General features: G+C 39.5%; 1 long non-coding RNA gene across 1 annotated transcript in view; it reads right to left on the minus strand.

The window, feature by feature from the left end:
* Positions 1–8,275, minus strand: part of LOC111560155 — a 70,218-nt gene extending 61,943 nt beyond the window's left edge. Inside the window, exon 1 of the long non-coding RNA XR_006596829.1 lies at positions 6,853–8,275. This is a non-coding gene — a long non-coding RNA (uncharacterized LOC111560155). The remainder of the gene's footprint in view (positions 1–6,852) is intronic.
* Positions 8,276–9,223: the final 948 nt, after the last annotated feature.

The following is a 9,223-nucleotide window of genomic DNA, read 5'->3' on the forward strand; positions in this document are numbered from 1 at the left end:
GTAAAAGGCCAATTTAAGTTATCGAAGAGCGTGATTCTATTTAAATTTATCTGTTTCTTTAACAGGGAGATGATTTAAGAAGCAAATTCCTATTGAAAAGGGTATAAACATTCATTGGGGGCAAATTTCAATGTCTGACTGCCTGATGTTATTTAGGGACTTTATCTGTATTTCAAAGGTTGGCCTTCCAGATAGATTAGCTCACTGAAAAGAGAAGCCTGTACCCTGATGCCCTTGTGAGATACTATACACATCTGGTACAGCTGGCATCTGCTGTTTGCTCATCAGTCTCTGACAGCCACCTGGGACGTTCCCACATCACTGTGGTTCTCTTTTTTACAGGCTCACTTTCCTTATTTTCAGTTCTCATTTCTCAGCAAGGTTACAACAATATTTAATTAGCCTTTTCTCCCAGATGAGTCCCTCAAATCCCTCCCACATTTGGTGCCAGATGAAACCTTCTAAAGTACAAACCTTGATCAAATGAAGATACGTGCATGGGTATCTACACACACAGCAATTTATATGAGTATACACATATCCATGCTTATGTGTACATACACATACATATGTATACTAGAAATGTATAAAAATATATACATACACATATGTATGTGTACAAACGTACATATAAACTTAAAACTAGATGAATAATACATATTACATTAACTATGTACAGTTGGTAGAATTAGAAGTCCTTGATCAGTATTTTTTCTTTATGCCTTTTTGTATTTTCTAAGTTATCAGCATTCACTGCTCACTAACCTATAATTTAAAATTTTTTTCTTAGGGATGTAGAGAAATTTTTAAAAATTTTAAAAATATTTATTTTTGAGAGAGAGAGCCTGAACAGGGAAGGGGTGGGGGTCGGGGGGAACAGACAATCCGAAGTGGGCTCTGTGCCAACAGCAGCGAGCCTGATGCAGGGCTTGAACTCATGAACCGTGAAATCATGACCTGAGCCTAAGTTGGACACTCAACCAACTGAACCACCCAGCCACCCCTGATGTAAAGGAACATTTAATGAAATTGAAAAATGTTGACAGGGTTGTTAATTTTTAAAGATTTGTATAAGCCCACGTATTTGTGTAAAATGTGTATTTCATATGAATGAATGGTGTGTGTGTGCTAGTACTGACTACCGTGGGAGATGAGACCTTGAGTAATTTTTATTTTTCTTTGTTCTTAGCTATATTTTCAAAAATTTCTATAGTGATATACACAGTCATGATAGTTTCCCCAGTAAGTGTGAGTCTCTGTGGCAAGGATGCAAAGCTATGCTAGAAGGTATAGCAAAGCCAACTGATGCTTTTCCTAAAACTGGTAACATTTTCTTGATTTCTAGAGGATTACTTCTGCCACACCTAAAAAGTAGTGCTTTGGCAACACTATTCTTTCACTCTGAGATAAGTTTGCTTCATTTCATCAAGGAGCCAAAGTCCCTGTGGTATTCTGCCAACCAGAGAGCTTTGAAGCCTATTATCTACAATTAATTTTCCTCTGAAAAGCCTGCAAATGGAGGCTCCTTAATTAGGATGAAAAACAGGGAGGGAGTCAAAATATTACACTGGGTAAACCCATGACCCTAGTACCAAAATAGAAGGCAGTAGGGTACGGTTCACTATTAAACAACCTGTTAGCTGGTCAAACACTCACATGCTGAACCCAGGCTAGGAAACAAATGACACTTCTAAATAGGCAACAAAGTCTTTAATTAGGATACATATGGTTATTTTGTACATATTTTGTACCCATTTTGTATTGTCTCTGCCCTCAAATCTGAAAATCTCTTACAAGAAACAAGTTAATATATACTACAATCAGTACAGTACGTGTAAAGAAAAAGGGTTATTATGATGGCAATACCGAGCACAGGCAAAGAGCCCAGCAGGAAGGAGGAAGGCAAGGCAGCTCGTTAAACAGGTGACACTGAGCTGATTCTTCAATGCTAAGTGGGTGTTAGGCAGAAAGAGTATGGGGTAAGACGTGGGATTTGCATGCAGAGTTAGGAAGATGTACAAAATACAGAGATGTGAGACATCATAGCACTTTGGATGGGGGAAGAGTAAAGCTGGGTGAACAGAAGTAAGGAATATAGAATTGTATGCTGATGGCAAAACAGAATCACTGAATGGTAATAGGCAAAGACAGGACACGGCCAAATGTGCATTCTATGAAGATAATTCTCTGGACAAAATAAATTCTGAGAGACTGAAGGAGGGAACACCATTTAGATTATTGTAGTAATCTAGGTGAGAAATAGTGGCTATTGGAAAATACAAAGAGGGGATACATTTAAGTGATAATAGGGAGTAAAAGCTAATTTGTTGATAAAATGTAAAGCCAAGAATAGAGGAGAGGGAAGACTTTAGAATTATCCCTAGGATGGCAGGACCAAGCACTCATGTAGGAAATATAAGAGGAAAAAACAAGGGTGATTGGAAAGTTAAGCTCTTTTCTGGTTGTGTGGAGTTTGAGGTGCTGATAAAGCATGCAGGTAGAGAAACCTTGTCAGGAATAGGTACCCAGTAGGAGAGAGATCTGGGTTGTAGCTCTAAATTTTGGAGTCACATAGATAGAAACTCAAGACATGGAAATGAAAAGAGATCTTAAGATGCAACATTTTTTTTAATTTTTATTTTTTTATATTTATTTATTTTTGAGAGACAGAGATGAGCAGAAACTGGGGAGGGACAGAGAGAGAATGAGACACAGAATCTGAAGCAGGTTCCAGGCTCTGACCTGTCAGCACAGAGCCTGATGCAGGGCTAAAACTCACAGACCATGAGATCATGACCTGAGCTGAATTCAGACGCTTAACCGACTGAGCCACCCGGGTGCCCTAAGATGCAACTATTAATATAAGGTGACAAATGAGGGAGAATTGCCCATGGAAGAGCCTAAAAAGGAGCATTCAGATTAGTAAGATGAATATCAAGAGAGAATAAAGTCAGGAAAAGAAAAGGAGAAATTCCAAAGGCGGAAGAGTCAATGGTCTGGAATGCTGCAGTGACATAAATGCCAAGATGTGTGCATAGTGTTTGGCAACAAAAGTCATCTATAACCTCAGTCAGTAGTTTCAGTGGAGTGGTGAATATGAAAGCTGGTATTGCAGTAGATTGAGGCAGTAACAGAAGAAAATAATGTAGAGAGAAGTATAGGTCATTTTCTCAAGAAGCCTGGCTATAAAGGGAAGGAGAAAGACTGATTAGTTTCTAGAAACATCAAAAGAATCTAGAGAGAGTTTTTTCACATCTTAAGATGAGAAAGACTTGACTGCCTTGATGTGGAGAAAAGATTCTACCTCAGCAAAATAAATAAAAGAGAAATAGAGAGGTGCTGGGGGGGGGGGGGGGCGCTGATCTTTGCATGTGCCTTACTATTATATTTTCAAGTCTTGCTTCCTCTTGACTGAAACTGTATGTATTCATTCTTCTACTTCTCTACTTTAGCATAGTGCTTGGGTCACAGTAGAAATTCTAGTATCTGTTAAGTGAATAAGTTGGTAAAAGAACTTAGAGGAGTAAAAAAGTAATAACAGGTAATACTGAAAATAAAAAGGCATAAATTGAGGGCATTATAATTTGATGGTTAATTTCCTCTGTGGAGTAATATATAGGTCATCTGCTGAAGGAAATGGAAGAAAAACTATAGGAAAATGATTAAACTTAACACCAAAAAAAAAAAAAACCCCAAAAATAATCTGATTAAAATGGGCAGAGGACCTGAATAGACATTTTTCCAAAAGAAGACATACAGATGGTCACCAGATACATGAAAACATGTTCAACAACACTCATCATCAGGGAAATGCAAATCAAAACCACAGTGAGATACAACCTCACCCATGTCAGAATGGCTAGTATCAAAAAGACAAGGAATAATAAGTGTTGGTGAGGATATGGAGAAAAAAAAATAAGAACACTTGCACACTGTTGGGGGAATGTAAATTGGTGTGGTCCCTGTGGAAAACAGTATGGAGGATCCTGAAAAAATTAAAAATAGAAATACTGTATGATACAGTTAATTCCACTACTGGGTATTTACCCAAAGAAAACAAAAACACTACTTTGGAAAGATCTATGCACCCCTATGTTTACTGCATCATTACATACAGTAGCCAAGATATGGAAGCGCCCAAGTGTCCACTGAGTGATGAATGGATAAAGAAGATGTGGTGGTGAGGATGGTGGTGATGGTGGTGATGGTGGTGGGGGGGGGGGGGGTGGCGGTGTGTTTATATATACAATGGAATACTACTCAGCCATAAAAAAGAATGAGATCTTGCAATTAGAGGACATGGAAAAACCTAGGTGGTATTATGCTAAATGAAATAAGACAGAGAAAGACTAATACCATAGGATTTCACCTCTATGTGGAATCTAAAAAAATAAAACGAACCCGAAAAATAAATAAATAAATGAACAAAGCAGAAACAGACCCATAAACACAAAAACCAAATAGGTGGTTTCCAGAAGGAAGAGGTTAGAAGGATGGAAAAAATGGGTGAAAGGGAGGTATAAGCTTCCAGTTAGAGAATGAATAAATCACATGACTAAAAGGTATAGCATAGGGAATACAGTCAGTGGTACTGTAATAGTGTTGTATGGTGACGGATGGTGGTTATGCTTGTGGTGAGCACAGCATAACACATAGAGTTGCTGAATCGCTAGGTTGTACACCTAAAACTAATGTAACTTTGCATTTCAACTATACGTCAATAAAATAATTTTAAGAAAGGATAAACTCCACTTTTAATAGAAAAAAAAAGAATGATTAAAGATACAGTTACCGTCATGAAATGAGAAGGGAATTGATTGGGATACAGAGAAGTCTTGCCAGGCAGTGCGGAAGATTCAGGTCAGACTAGAAACCATGTATGTAATAGCACCTGGCCTAGTGCAGGGAAAATGTGCAAGAGCGTTTTTCTTTTAACTGGTAACAGGATATTGATTAGATAGAGAATGTAAATAAACCAGATAGGGACTCCAATTTGGAGAAAATAAAGAAAACTGATGTTCTCTCCAAGCCATTTTCTCCCAAGAGATGGGAGAAAATTAAGGAACCGAGAAGACAGACTTGTGGTCAGAGAGTCGCATGTTAAATTTTACAGAAGGAACAACTCTAGTGAGGACAAACCACAGGTCATAGCCCTGGATGTAAAGAGATAAAGTGCATCAAAGTAAAGGTTACTAGAGATGAGGAAGTTAAGGAACTGTGAGGTCAGAGTGGCAAATGGCTTATCTGTGTGGACTTTGAGGTCACTCAGGATGATGGCAGGACACAGGAGATGATGATGAGCCAGGTGCCAAGATCTCCAGTGGTAGATGGTAGACGGCAATGTTACATGGGAACAGATGGCAGATAACGATAGATGGGGTAAACCACAGATAACTATGGTGAAGTAGGCTGGAAGGTGATAGCCAAAAGGAAATGGTCTCAAAAGAAAAGACTTTTAAAAAAAAAGGCAGAAACATGGTTTAGATGGGGAAGTAGAGAGCTGAGATTAATGCAAACCCATCTTCCAATGTCTGCGGTATGAGGGGCAAAATAGATGAATGATCTTCCATTCAAAGTGCCTGAGGGAGACTCATTATTTGGGGGACAGAACTAGATTACAAATAAGTCAGAAAATGTGGGGTGCCTGGGTGGCTGAGTCGGGTAAATGTCCAACTCTTGATTTCAGCTCAGGTCATGTCTCACAGTTTGTGAGTTCGAGTCCTGCATCAGGCTCCTTGCTGACAGTGCGGAGCCTGCTTGGGATTCTCTTACTCTTTCTCTCTCTCTCTCTCTCTCTCTCTCTCTCTCTCTCTCTCTCTGCCTGTCCCCTGCTCACTGTCTCTCTCAAAATAAATAAACTTAAAAAAAAAAAAGAAGGCAGACAATGAAGGAGTTGTAAATCCTTCATGCAAGACCATTCAACTGACACATGTAGATCCCATAAAATGGCTGTCCTGGTATTAAGGACAATCAGCAAGCCACACTCACCATTATATGGTAAATGTCCTGCTATGCACTGCTATAATTCTAGAGTCTTTGGAAGAAAACCAACCAGCAGTGTCAAGTGCAAAATCTAAGACATAATTTAACAAGTCTTAATTATTTCTAAAATTTAGAAGATTATGGTTAAAACATAATGAAGTAGTCTCTGTAGGCAAACATTAGAATTCTTTCTCATTCCCCATTCACTGGTAGGGACTGGACGTTAAGTCTTTCCTTTTTTTAATTAATTAATTTATTTTTCGGAGACAGTGGGCACGTGCACAGGAAGGGCTGAGAGAGAGGGGGAGAGAGAATCCCAAGCAGGCTCCACGCTGTCAGTGCAGAGCCCAACATGGAGCTCAATCCCACGAATAGTGAGATCGTGACCTGAGCCAAAATCAGAAGTCAGATGCTTAACTGACTGAGCCACCCAGGTGCCCCAGGATTGGGCAGTAATCTTAAAACTTCTTGTTGCTCCTTCCACTGGTCCCTCAAATCCTTCTCTTATATGGGCCTGATAGAGATGACTATTTTTCTCTGACATGTGAAAGTTAAACAAGTTGGGATTGAAATCCTCAGGTGATTAGAAAAGGCCTGAAAATTCTGTTTTCCATAAATGATACATATGTTTTAAATACTCTAGAAAAACATTCTCTCCTACTATACAATGGGGTAAAAGGATTTCTCTGATCTCTAGAAAGCTATTCCTTTGTGATGAGCTTGAAACACTGTACTGCCCTTCCTCATGATGTCTCTGGTCTTCATGATGATACTAATATTTCCTTGGCTATCATGAATCAGCTGTTTTTGTCTGTTATGACTTTTATGGGACCTTTAGAAGATCATTACATTTGGGAGAAGTAGGCTTACCTGACCCACTCTTGGTAGTTCAGGACAGGCTTCTTAGACCTGTCCCAGTGGCCAAGCTGGGACCTGAAGCAACAGAAAGCATGCACATCCAGGAGACTGGAGACTGAAAGAGGTTTAGTATGCTTGGACCTTGGAGGAAACAGTAAGGAATGTCAAGAGACTGGAGATATGAGTAGAGGCTTCATAAGCCACAGTAGGAATGCAGTCTGCATAATCCCCTGAAGGAATGGGATAGGGATCAGCAGGAGCTTCTGCTGATTTCCACTTCTTCCACACCATTCAGTAGCTGTTGTGGACTATGAAACCCAGAGAGAGACAGAGCACAGCTTTACCTCCATAGCATCTGCACCCACATGCAATGCATACCCAATCCACCCACTCTCCCAAGCTGCAAGACCCTAAGTCTTCTGGCATTATCAGAGAAGAAAATAAAGAATTGGGTCTGCCATCAGCTGGGGGATCCAATTACATCATCAGTAGGAGAAGTCTGTAGGGAACTTGGTCTATAGGTTCTGTATAATCTTTCCTAGGTGGTGTCAGGTAAGTGATAAGAATTGAGAAGCTACAGAGTTGGGAAGCTGGAGAAGGAAAAGTACAACGTTAAAAATTTGATCTAGTCATTTAAAAAATCCAGTGATTCCAATCTACAGACAAGAGACTCCTGACTTTAAATTAGGATACTAACACTGATAAATGGAAGACTGAAAAGTTTAACATGTTCATTCTGTTAGTAGGTTGGCCTGAGTCCAAGTGCTATTTGCTTACCTGATGCTACTCTGCTCCTTCTGGAAAGCTCAAATGTGGCCAGGAGACAAGATCATGTTCCAAAGGCACTGTCAGGTGAACAACGGTAAGAAGCCACTTCTTGCTTTTTACTGCCCACCTTCCTAACTGGGTCAGACACTTTTCAGTTCAGCCATGAAATTACAGAGTAGACAAATGTATTCCTGGAGGGAGCTATATGGCATCATGTTATCGTTAACAGGCAAATCCAAGTCATACCCAATTCCAAGTTAGTCACCAGTGAAGTCACTAAATACTTAAACAACTTTAAGGTGACTTTCTAATAAACAGCAGAAAGACAAGGATTTTATTTACAAAAAATTAAAGTGGCTTGAGACCTGGGAAAAATATAAAAGTTTATTAATACTGTTGGAATTTCTTTCTCAGAGAATGAGGAGAGAAAGATTTACTGAGTACTTGATGTCTATCAGTTTCTCAGGTGTATGTTTTACATAATTTGTTCATACAACCCCATGTATTAGGTATTATTATTATCTTCATTTTATAAATGAAGAAACTGAGGCTTAAACAGATTAAGTAATTTCACCAAGGTCCTATATAGTAATGGGTGTTCTAGGCAGTTATTTTTTTTAAATATGAAATTTATTGTCAAATTGGTTTCCATGCAACACCCAGTGCTCATCCCAACAGATGCCCTCCTCAATACCCATCACCCACCCTCCCGTCCCTCCCACCCCCCATCAACTCTCAGATTGTTCTCAGTTTTTAAGAGTCTTTTATGGTTTGCCTCCCTCCCTAACTTTTTTTTCCTTCCCCTCCCCCATGGTCTTCTGTTAGCTTTCTCAGGATCCACACAAGAGTGAAAACATATGGTATCTGTCTTTCTCTGTATGACTTATTTCACTTAGCATAACACTCCCCAGTTCCATCCACGTTGCTACAAAAGGCCAGATTTCATTCTTTCTCTATGCCACGTAGTATTCCCATTGTGTATATAAACCACAATTTCTTTATCCATTCATCAGCTGATGGACATTTAGGCTCTTTCCATAATTTGGCTATTGTTGAAAGTGCTGCTATAAACATTGGGGTACAAGTGCCCCTATGCATCAGCACTCCTGTGTCCCTTGGGTAAATTCCTAGCAGTGCTACTGCTGGGTCATAGGGTAGATCTATTTTTGATTTTTTGAGGAACCTCCACACTGTTTTCCAGAGCAGCTGCACCAGTTTGCATTCCCACCAACAGTGCAAGAGGGTTCCCATTTCTCCACATCCTCTCCAGCATCTAGAGTCTCCTGATTTGTTCATTTTGGCCACTCTGACTGGCGTGAGGTGATATCTGAGTGTGGTTTTGATTTGTATTTCCCTGATGAGGAGTGACGTTGAGCATCTTTTCATGTGCCTGTTGGCCATCTGGATGTCTTCTTTAGAGAAGTGCCTATTCATGTTTTCTGCCCATTTCTTCACTGGATTATTTGTTTTTCAGGTGTGGAGTTTGGTGAATTCTTTATAGATTTTAGATACTAGTCCTTTGTCCAATATGTCATTTGCAAATATCTTTTCCCATTCTATTGGTTGCCTTTTAGTTTTGTTGATTGTTTCCTTTGCAGTGCAGAAGCTTTTTATC

The sequence above is a fragment of the Felis catus genome, chromosome B1 (genome assembly GCF_018350175.1).
Source record: "Felis catus isolate Fca126 chromosome B1, F.catus_Fca126_mat1.0, whole genome shotgun sequence".
Lineage (NCBI taxonomy): Eukaryota > Metazoa > Chordata > Mammalia > Carnivora > Felidae > Felis > Felis catus.